The sequence below is a fragment of the Heloderma suspectum genome, chromosome 3, assembly GCF_057233095.1.
Source record: "Heloderma suspectum isolate Gila_16-S chromosome 3, 16-S_ref, whole genome shotgun sequence".
Lineage (NCBI taxonomy): Eukaryota > Metazoa > Chordata > Lepidosauria > Squamata > Helodermatidae > Heloderma > Heloderma suspectum.
Genome location: NC_139460.1, coordinates 69,946,367 through 69,958,403, shown reverse-complemented (window position 1 = coordinate 69,958,403; position 12,037 = coordinate 69,946,367). Strand labels below are relative to the sequence as shown.

Sequence of the window (12,037 nt, the reverse complement as noted above, 5' to 3'; positions counted from 1 at the left end):
ACCAACAAAGAGTAAGATCACAAATGTATAAAATTCTGTCATCTTGAGAGCATACTCTGACAAAGCCCACTGGGAAAAGGAATTTGGTCTAAACTCATCAAACAAGCATCAGTCAAGTATGGGTTCTGGTGCAATAAAGAATGTACTTGATATTCACAAAAAGGAAACATTCTATATGACAATGTATTACACTCCTTCAAAATGGCTTTGGAAATTTGAAATGTTAGCGATATGGCTATCTAAATACTGATTTCAAGCATATCTGAAGGGGTAGGGCTCAAATAAGTTCATTTGGAGGGGGGAATCTGTAATAAAGGGCATTATAGGACAGAAAGCCTGTTGGACCATAACTATTGCCACTTGTACATTTTATCTGGGACTGGGGAAGCTGTATGCAAAAGCTACTGCAGGTTGGTAAACAACCTGCTGACCACCACAAGCACCGTGGATGGCAAACAGATTTTGCTCCCGCCAACTGGAGCATCCCCTGAGCTAATTTCCACTCAGGACATTCCTACCAGTGGAAAGGGGGAAGGCAATTTTCACTCATTTTCCCTTCCCCCTGCAGCCTCCAGTGCCACCTCTCACCCTGTCCAGAAGGTCTGCCAACCCTCCAGAGCAGATTTTCAGAGAGTGCAGAGGGAATGCGGAGAAATCAACAAAAAACACCTCCTTCCCAATTCCACCAGTGGAATTCCATTGCCGAGACCAAAGAAAGCCTTATCTTTGTGGGAGGCAAAGTCTGGGATCCACGCCACTGACTGCCCAAGTGTTGTGTAGGGAGAGGAAACAAGGCTATCAACCTATTAGGCAGACATTAATAACTGTTACACTAATTCAGTTTAAGAAGAGACTATATTAGCAGAAAACTGAAGACCATTCGGAATAGGTTCAAAATGTTTGAAAGGGTCCAACAAGCAATATTCAACATTGCTTGGGGATATATTTCTACAGATGTAGTTTTTATTTTTCCATTTCTTCTTGCCTTTGGATTTCTTCTTTTTCCTCATTTGAATAAAGTTTTTTTTAAAACTCTTTTAAGAATTTCAGGAGTAGCTTCTTAGTTGGAATGGATTGCTGTCATGACAGAAGGGATTCCAAAGCCTCACTAAGACTCTTTGTATGAGACATTAACAAAATAAGGTGGTGATTAAACTGTGCTTTTCCAGATAACTATTTTTCTCGATTTGAAATATTTACTATTTGGATGATTGCTTCCAAATGCATACAGGACAGAAAACTACTTCAACGGTACGTGATAACACACCCAAGTCTTACCTCCAAGAGACCTCTGCAAGGGTAGGGATAAGATTATTTTGTGATATCCAATATGACCATTTTAAATCTAGTCCTATTGCCAGGGCTTATGGTGTCATTTGTTAAACACCTTTCAATACAAATTAAACACATGTTCTGATACACAAGTATCCACATCCATAACACATTTAACTCAAAGGAAAATGGCTCACTGATTTTAATGGAACTGGACTGCATCTAACAGACCTTTTAAGAACCACCATTTAAAACAAAACAGGCAAGTGAATGCTAGCCTACAGTGCCTTATCCCCTTATCCAACACTCTGAATTGACACTGAAAATAGGTTCTGGAACATATCCCTAGTAACTCCCTGCACAAATTAAGCCCTACAATTCACCAGTGTATTGTAAACCAGGCAGTTACAAAATGGAAAATGTCGACTGGAAGACCCCAATAAGAAAAAACTAAAGTACTAAGTAGAAAAGACCCTAAAAATTGTCAGCAGCTAGGGATGTGTGAAAAATCCACTGTCAAGCCACGGGAGCTTGTTTTGATCATGTGAACTGGGTCAATCTGTGATCAAAAATCCATACATTTCCAAACTTGTGATGTATTCTGCAAAACAAGAAGTATTTCACAACATGTGGATTTGCATACATCCAAAATGTGCACAAACACGCTTTAATAAATGGGTATATACATCCAAAAATGTGTACATTTAAAAATACATACAAAAATGCACACAAATAATGCATTTTTGTATGGGTTTTTACAAATTCCATAAGCATTTTTTTTAAGACAATACCAAGCTTCTGCGGAATCAGGATGGAATAAGCTCAAACTAAAAAAAGAAACAACAATCTTGGCCAGACCAAGATTGACAGATCCCTCCATCTCTATGATCAAAAGAAAAAGGATCCTGATGCAACAGGGGTATGGAAACCCTGTTGAGGGGCAGGGCAAAGCAGGCAGATGAATCAAGAGCTCTGCCCACCTACTACCTATCTCTTTAAAATGTTCTCCCACCAATGTTGCTTTGTGGAGGAGAAGTGCTGTCTGGGGTTTCAGGGTAAAAATTTGAGGCAGAAGATGTAGGAGTTATTCCAGTATTGTCCAGTACTCAATTCTTGGGCAAAGCGTGGAGTGTGAGGTGGCATCTCAACTCCAGGTGCTCCTGAATGAGGCAGATTTCTAAATCCATTTCAATCTGGCTTCATGTCTGGTTAGGGAGCAAGCTGCCTTGGTTGCCTTAGTGGACAATCTATGCCAGAGAGTTGATGGAACTGCCTGGCTGGAGTGGGACTTAAGGTACTGTTTTATGGTGGCTTCAGTCCAATTTAAAGTGCTGGTTTTGACCTTTAAAGAGTTAAATGGTTTGGGACCAAGTTTCTTGAAGGACCGCCTTCATCCATATCAGCCTGCCCACTCTCTAAGATCAGAAAGAGGCACTTCTCATTTGCCCAACCATTACCCACACACGAGAAGGCCTTCTCTGCAGTGGCCCCACACCTTTGGAACAACTTGCCATCGGAGGTCCGCCATGTTCCATTACTGGAGGCTTTTAAGGCCTTGAAAACATATTATTTTACTGTGGCCTTCTCCTGATATGACTGCCATTGTTGCTGTTGGCTTTTATTGTTGTTTTTATTGCTATTTTATTGTGTTTATGTTTTTATCACTTTTAATATTTTGACTGTTTTTATGTATTTTATTGCTGTATGTCACCTTGGTAGGGCTTCTGCCCTGAAAGGCAGCCATGAAGTGTTTAAAATAAATAATTTTTTTTGGAGGGGCAATTTCAGAAGGTGGCACTGGGGTAATTCTATATGATGCTGTGGCCATTGGCTGATGATGTCCCTCAAGGTTCTTTCTTATCCCCATGCTATTCAACATATATGTGAATCTGCTGAGAGAGGTTGTCCAGAGTTTTCAGGTTTGGTGTCATGGGTATGTTGATGATGTCTCTCTGTTGCTCCTTTCCTTCTAAATCCAAGGAAGCTGTTGAAGTGTTAAATCAGTGTCTGATATCAGTAACAGACAGGTTGAATGCAAACAAACTGAATTTTTTTCCAGACAAGGAAGAAATGTTCCCTGTCAGTTGAAAGACAGATGAAAGAATAGGGATTAAACCTGTGCTGGATAGGTTTACACTCTCCATGAAGACTCAGGTTCCTTCTGTGGGTGTACTGGATTCAGCCCTGGACTTGGTTTCAGTGATGGCCAAGAATGTGCTGTGCTTTCACAGCTGTAGCTAGTGCACCAACTGCACCCAGTCCTAGAGATGTTTGATCTGGCCACGGTGATACATGTCTTAATTAAATCCCATCTGAATTACTGTAACAAGGGATTTTGAAAAGTGTTCGGAAACTTCAGCTGGTTCAGAATGCTATGGTCAGATTGTTGACTGGGGAAGATTATAGGGAGCATGTGATTCCCTCTTTACAATGGCTTCACTGACCACTAGCCTGTTTCTGGGCACAGTACAATGTGCTGGTTATGACCTTTAAAGCCCTACACAGCTTGGGACCAGGCCATTTGAAGGACCAAATTCTCCCTTATGAGTCTGCCTGGGTTTTAAGATCCTGGAGATAGGCCTTTCTCTCTATCCTGCCACCATCAGAGGCACATTTGGCAGTAATGCGAGAGAGGGCCTTCTTGGTGTCTACTTCCAGGCTCTGGAACTCCCTGCCAATGGAAGGGAGGCTAGCTTCATCTTTATTGTCTTTCTGCCAGCAAGTGAAAACATTTTATTCAGGCAGGCTTATGGAGGATAAGGCTAGCAATGGCAATTAGTCATACAGTATCAGGAGCAGAATGGCTCTGTTTGCAAGTTGCTGGAAATACAAGTGGAAAGATGTTGTTGCATTCATGTCCTACTTGTGGGCTTTCCATAGGCATTTGGTTGGCCACTGTGTGAACAGAATCCTGGACTAGTCCATGCCTTTGATTTCATCCAGCATGGCTCTTCTTCTGCTCTTACAGCTGTAAGGCTGGGAATTTTGTTTGTTTGTTTTGCTGAACTTGGTTTTAACTGACGAGTGCGGATTGTTTATTACTTTTTTAACTGACGTGTTTTAACTGAAGTGTTTTAACTGATATTGTTATCTTTTAATTAAGTTACATTTTAACTTTATTTTATTATTGTTAGCAGCCTTGAGTATTTTTTTTAGTTGAAAGGTGGGATATAAATTAATTGATTAAATAAAAATAAATAAATGTCCACATTCTTTTCTGCAGTAGAAATATCAAGCCCTCAAAACTGTTCTTTTATCATTCATAATACAGTTGTTAGTGCATGTTGTTTTTTCTTTTAAAACTGAAATGAACACAATTCCCTTGTGACATAAATCAGACATGTATATTAAAATGTAAGCAGCAACAAGAATATAACAATGCACAAGTGTAAATTTTTTTTTATATCATATTAGCTAGACTGATGTTACTTAAAATAATATTTTTTAAAACGTGAACAGTCATTAGGGATTTTAGTACCTCGGTTGCTGACACTTAAAAAACAACAACTAAAGTGACAGCACTTACAACTTCTTTTATACCTATTTCAGATCTAACCTCCAAAACAAACAATGTTTTTGCAATGAACAATTCACAGGTTTTTATACAGCGATTAAGGCTCCAACTGTCTTCAACACAGAACTGTATCTATACACTCGCAGTTTAGTGACAAAGCAGAAGGCTTATATTTCAGATGAATAGTCAATGCATTAACATTATTTCATTATTAAAGTACTTAAATTAGAGAGAGCCATAATTAATCTTAGCCAGTTCAGACAAGAGCATCATAAGAAATGTTGAGTTAGACAGGAGAGTGAAGCTCTGCGAATACCAATTTGAGGTCAGTGAACATATTAACTCCCATCTTCCCAGCTGCCCCACTTTAGGCTGCTAAGGAAAAAAACCCCCAAGGGACTGAATGCTAACTAAGGCAATGTAAAAGCTCTTATGATGCAACACTGAGTTGCAGTATGTAGTTAAAAAAAGAAAGCTCGCACCATTATTGTTAATTTATATAGCACTGGAGGAGTACAAGATGCTTTACAGAGAAATATAAGCAAAAGTGCCCTCAGGGCTTTGCAATCTAAATTTATAATCAGGGAGGAAGGAGGAGAGGAAAGCAGGCTGATGAATCCAAGCACAAACGGTTACATGTACTTAGCCTTTGTGTCATTTGGGGATGAGGAGTAGTACATGGGATAGGCAGGTTTGTAGTTGGTTTTTGAAGGGAGATGGGTAATACCATTCAGGTTTTCTTGAAGTTCTAGGCTGAAGTGGCAGTAATGGATAATGGGTAGAATCTATAAAGAGCAGCTGAAGGTAGTTGGAGAAGGACGGCGGAGGCTGAACCTACAAGGACTTTGTTCTGGGTACAAAAGGGAAGCTCATCTAGGGATTTGAAGAGGGGAGTTGCATGATCTGAATGACAAGAAGTGGTGAATTCTTTTGGTGACAGCATTCTGGACAGAGGCAAGAAACAGAGGAAGGCAAATAAAGGCGAATAAACACATTCAAGGCAGGATATGACCACAACATGAACCAGAGGTGTAGCAGAGGAACAGAACAGAAGGGCTGAATCTGTGAAATATTGTAGACAGAAGGGATGTGATGTGGCAATGGACTGAATATGGGGAGCAAAGGATAGAAGTTCAAACTACTTTTCCAAAGCCTTTTAAAAATTTGAAACTACGGCCACATTGCACGCAAGGATCAGATTATACGTAATCAAATAGATGTTAATGTGCAAAGTCACAAAAAGGTGCAGTGACTAAACAACTCTTTTTCCTTCTTTTAACTCTCCCATGGCCTAGAAGATTATGAATTGCATTCAGTTCATCTAACATGAGAGGCTTCAGCTATTCGGCAGAACAGAAATGTAATCAATCAATCAATAAACATTTAACTTTAACTTAGGGGCCATTCAAGCATTATTGGAATGGTGGGATGCTGCCTTCCTACAGGTTAATCTCATATTCCAGTAATGTTTGGGCCAAGCTACACATTCTTCTAATCATGCATACCAGAGCTATGCATGACTGGCTTATTTACCTCAGTGTAAGCATGCATGGCCCTGATTTGGATCAGGAGTATGTGGATCTGGGAAGTGGGATTTAAGCTTCCCTTCGATTTTTATCCCGAAATTCCATCTGCCATGGGGGGAGGGGGATTAAAAAAAGGAAAAACGTCTCCACTGATTTCTAAGGAGACTTTTAAAAATTGTTTAATGCCCACCCCCTTTGCAGGGGTGTCTTTGTGTGGAATTTGGGGATAAAAACAGGTGGGGGAGGAAACTTAAGCCCTCTTCTCCCAAAGTGCCACAGCCCCAATTCACATTAGGCCACGTGTGGATACACTGATGTAAATAAGCCAATCGTATGTGTGACTAGAAAAATGTGTAGTACTTTGGCCCTCAGTATATAAGAAATCATGCTTCAAGCACATTCCATGTGCTTAACCCTAGCCCTGCCTGCATCAGTGTTCACCCTAGCTGGGCCGGGAGAATTAGATACAAAGTATTTCCTGACACTCAACTGAATAGGGAAGAGGCAGGAAGTATGTGCACAAGAAGCTGCTAGAGTGGTGGTAGGGATAGTAGAATTTACTTCCCCAATCACTTTCACATTAGCTTAATTTTTTAAAATTACATTTTACAGTGGCTTTCATCATTTCTCAAAACCCTGGGAGCTCAGAAATTTTTTAAGTGACAAGATCTATTACAAAGGTAAAGTTTCTATTTATTCTGTTATCTAATAATTAAAGGAAGAAAACATTCAATGAAAAGAGAGATGTGAAAAAAGCTACACAGGATCCCTTGCCCAGATTTACAATTGACTATAGTTCACTTCTTCCATCTCATCTCAGGAGGAGAAATGTAGCGACGATAAACCTAGTGCAACATATATTCTGAACAGTATTCTGAACAGTTGGGGAATTAGAATCCAAAAGGTTATTTGGAATAACTGATTTCAAATTGCAAGACAGTCAAAAGAAGAAGAAACAAAGCCTTTAAAAAATCATTAATTCCGAGTTAGATTCCTGATTTATTAAATGTTCTCTTCCCCAAAATTGGAAATCTCCAGATACTAATTTCGATTCAGACACTGTGGCTCACGCACTCTTCAAATATAAATGAAGGGTTCTGCTTTTCAAGTAAGGTTTTGTTCTTTTGTGGATATTAAAAATGAAATACATTTAGTGGAAGTTAAAAAGATCTATTGACTTGAGAGACAGTCTTTTGAACAGCTTGGTGAGATGGTATATCTTAATAATGATTTAAGGTTGATTCAGCAATACATAGGAAGGTGAACAGAATAAGAAAGTAGCCTTGCCAAAAGATTTCCCTTTCATAAAACAGAATATTTTTTTAGCATTTGAAGCTCAAGTCAAAATTGGCTCAAGCACTTAAACGCTGTTAACAAACACCAAGTGTTCGTCATTTATGTGATGTTTGCCTCAATAAAACTAAACAAACCTCCTGCTGGGAAATATCAACTATTCCGATTTATGTGTTCTGCTCTGATGAACACATTTTGCCTATAGGTAACTATTCGCACCAAATAAGATGCATTTACAAAGAGTGAGCTCTGGATTGCGCCCATTAATTCACACAGAATGTTGAGATGTCGAAATGGAAGATCAACAAGCATTGCCACTGCTGATTAAAGAGGAAGCTCAGCCAGTGCGCTCCAAAACAACAGGTAGCTGGACTTTTCTTACTGTCAGGGTTGCCTCTGAGCATATAGAGTGTCAGAGTAGCTCAGATTCTGAGGAAGAGCTGCAACATGTGGGGGAGAAACTTTCCCAGGCTTCAGAGGCACAGCAGCAAGGAGAGCCCCCCCCCCCCCTTCACACATCCCTGGGAGTGATAGTGAAGAGGGGGAGGGAAGAACAACCTGAACTTTTAGACGCAAGACGTAGATGCAGGCACAAGCGGGAAGTCATAGGGGCTGAACTTCGGCGCTCTGCCCGATTGGCTCGGTGTCAACAGCTGCGCCTATAAGTGTCACGGGAGAGGGGGAGATCTTCCTTTCCCACCCCTTAAGTTAAAAGAGCTTGCCGCCTTTTTCCCAAATGGAGATCAACTTTGGTAGTTTCCCTTTGAACTCCCTGAAGGCTGTTTCTTTTGTAGTCTGTGAGTCTCTAGCAAGTTGCATCTGTATGCCTCATTAGGGTAAATGGAATTAAAGCCTTGGAAATGCAACCTCTGGTCTGAGTGTTGATTTGACTCTTGGAGTTCTCAGCCAGGCAAAAGGGGAATCCTGACACTTACCTCCTGAAGTGGTTTCCTAAAATCTGGGAACACGTGATCGCAGTTGGCACCAGTAAGCCACTGAGTGTCACTGGTGTGGTCTTGAAAATTCTCGCCTGGAGCTTAAAAAGCAAGTGACTACTCTAGGATATTATCATACTCAAATTGATCCAAAGATATGTTAATAGCATTTGTATGCACAGCAATTTTTCATGTATTCTTTGCAAATCACCTCAGTAACAATAGGGTTTCCTGTTATGTCGAGCAATCATACAGTACAGCCATCACAGAAGGAAGCCGTTTCACATACAGGGGCTGTAATATTTGCAAATGTCTTACCATATTTCTTGCTAGAGCCTAGGTCTAGTGAAACTTGACAGGCAGGAAATATAGCAAAGGAGATTGTGGTAGCCCAGAATGAAGCTATAACTAAACTGTTACAGCCAGGAAGTGGCTGCTGTCAAAATGGCAATCCAATGCCAGTCGCCCTCTCTTCCCCAATAACGTTTAGCAATGCAAAATGCATGACGCAACATTTTGGCATTGCAAGTGTTGCTACCCCCCACAAGAGGGAGTGGAGCAACACCCTATGTTTTGCATTACTAAATATTATTAGTAGGCCAGACAAGAAAGAGATGGAGAAATATTGCTTTCAGCAGCTGCCATGCATCAGTGATAACTAAAAGAGCATTCAATTTGGTATAACAAACCCAGTAAGGAAATGCAAACTCCTCAGAAAAAAATGTTATTCCAATGAGGTCTATGCACATATTTCTCTAAATTATTGAACAACAGAACAAGCAGCAGTAAGTCTGCCCAGGATTATTTCTCCCCAAACAATATCCCATATAGATTTTCCTTCCTATACAGATCTTCTGGGATTTAATTAAAACAAAAAAGTACGTTCTTCTAAAACCGTAGTCCAGAGATTTGAGAGTTATGGATACTTCAAGACTGTTTTGAAATTTCAGATGTTGCTTTGACTTATGAGAATTAAATTATACTGTAGATGCTGGAAAACATCGCTTCTTAAAATTCCAGATGTCTTCTTCTACTTTTTATTTAGAAAACTACCACTTCTCTCAGAGGGGAGGTAAATTAAAGTTAATAAATATGGTCAACTTTTAAAAAAGGTATCTTCAATATTTATAAAGTCTTACAAACATTTTGCCACATTGTCTTGCCCAGCATATCTTGCATACTATACTAGAGCTTAGGGGGGAAAGTACCAATACTACATTGAAGAGTTGGGCATTTCTGATTTATAGATATCCACCTCCCTGCTCGCCCTCCTAAAGAGGGGTTAGAAACCTGTTGGTTTCTACATTAAAATTATTCATTGAAACGTGCAAGTGAAGATGCAATTCCATCACTTATCTATCAACCTTGCATTAGCAGTCCTGGTTATGCTGTAGAGACGGTAACCTTAAGCTTAATTAGAGCGCAGCCAGGAGCAAGCCATGTAGACTCAGCCCCAACTGGTGGCAGTAAGTTTCTTTAATATACGTGTAGGAGGGCCAAAACAGATATGACTTTAAATCTGTGTCTAGCAGCCCCCATTTTTAGTCTGGAATAGATTCACAGCCCCCAACTCAAATAAGGGATAGGGAGGGCTTTTAAGATCTGGATTGGGCCTACCGTGCCTACTCTAGACTAAAAATGTAGCGGGGAAAGGATGTACTTCTAGACACAGATTTCAAGTCATCTCTATTTGGGCCGTGTGTGAGAGAGAGACAGAGAATGGATAGCATGCCAGTTAGGACTGAAGCCTTAGTTTTCACTTTGCCATTGATATTTCTGTATTCATGAATGTGAAAGAAGAAGGCAAAGAGATTCTTTCATGCTCATCATTCAGCCTCAGTATTCATCATACGTAAAAGGCACCAATTGTGCTCCATGGGATTACTTGCCATGGATTCACCAATGTCATCAGTCCTAGTGTCTGTTTAGTGTCACCCAGCTATAAAAAGGGTAAATATTTTCTAGCATGTTTCTTTAATATAATGCAGCTAAACTTGTGTCGCCCCTGCAGTGGGCGTTGAACTGTTAGGTTAGAAGTGCCAAGGTAGTGATAAATCAGACTCAAAGGTCTGACTTTATTGAGTAACTTACAGTGCACAGGCATACCCAATGGTTGGATCAGACAGCTTCTCTGAACCACGAGCCACAGAGTACAATGGGTCTTATACTCTATAGGTTAGCAATAAGCAGCGTTTCAGCAGCATGCGCCCCTAGTGTTCATTCTCAGCATAAACTAACAGCACTTAGTTCTCAGTCATAGCCACTTAAAGCTTTAAGATAAACAAACTCTGCTTCTTAGGCTCATCAGTGATAAGACATTCTCATTAGCTAGGAATGTTCTTGGAGCTGCTTCTCACCCTTTTTACTCATCTGGCTACATCAGGAGGCCAGTTAAGGGAAAACAGCAGCCCCCTGACCAAAGGCAGAGAGCATTATGGATCTAAGCCACTCTAAAACTACTAATAGCTTGGTTCAGGCCTGGGGCTTTATCTGCTTGAGTTATTAGTTCTGAACTTTTAATTCTTGCATTGGGCATATGGCATAGTTGTAATTAGATTGGTCAAAAATGGATTGGAGGAAAGGCGTTTGTAAGCACATGTAATAGATGTACCAATGACCAAGGTGAAGCTGCTGGGCTCCATTCCTTACTCACTCAATCCACGCCCCAAGCTGCCATTTTGTGTCTGGCTCAGAGGGTGGATCCTGGGGCTCTCTTGTTTGTTTGTTTGTTTGTTTGAAATATTTCTTGACTGCCTTTTGGGGCAGGAGCCCTCCCAAGGCAGTGTACAGCAATACAATACATAATAGAAACTGATGTGGTATTAAAAATGATAAAAGCACCAAAAAAAGTAAGAACGCAATAAAAACAGCAATAACAGCTGTCTCACAAACAAACACCTTCTTTGTACAAGCCAGAAGAGTGTCCATATCTGTGTTAATGGTGTATAAAATGATAAATGGGTGGATGGAGCAAAAAGATAAAGATTATTTTCTCCCTCCTCTTTCCCCCTTTCTCCATCCTTTGCTGGGGACAGAAAATGGGTTTAGATATACCTTGCTGGATCAGACCAAAAGGTAATTCTTCTGTTCTTATGAGTGACCACTTAATGTGTTTTATATTTATACCAATAAAAATGTAGGAAAACTAACAATTACTTTCAGTGTCCCTCATAAATCTCAGTACATAGCTTAATTACCATACAATCTTAGGGTTTTTTTCTCAGCTACATTTTAAAGATTTTGCACACAGCTGTGTTTGATTGTAGATAATAAAGGAAACTGGATCCTTCAAGGGAAATTATATGTTATTGCAAAATCTTCTAACTAAAGGAGCATCTGTGGCTTAAAGTCTCCTATTCTGTCATACCAATTTAAACCTAAAAGCAAGGGAGAAAAGTTTCATCCAGCAAGAATGTTTATTAAAAATTAAAGTAATTCTTCCGTAGTGTAATTCGTTTGCATATATTACAAAGCACGTGTGCAGGGCTAGCTTTGGG

At 40.0% G+C, this 12,037-nt stretch overlaps 1 protein-coding gene across 11 annotated transcripts in view; it reads right to left on the bottom strand.

The window, feature by feature from the left end:
• Nucleotides 1-12,037, bottom strand: part of GBE1 (1,4-alpha-glucan branching enzyme 1) — a 206,082-nt gene that overhangs the window by 91,299 nt on the left and 102,746 nt on the right. The window lies entirely within an intron of this gene.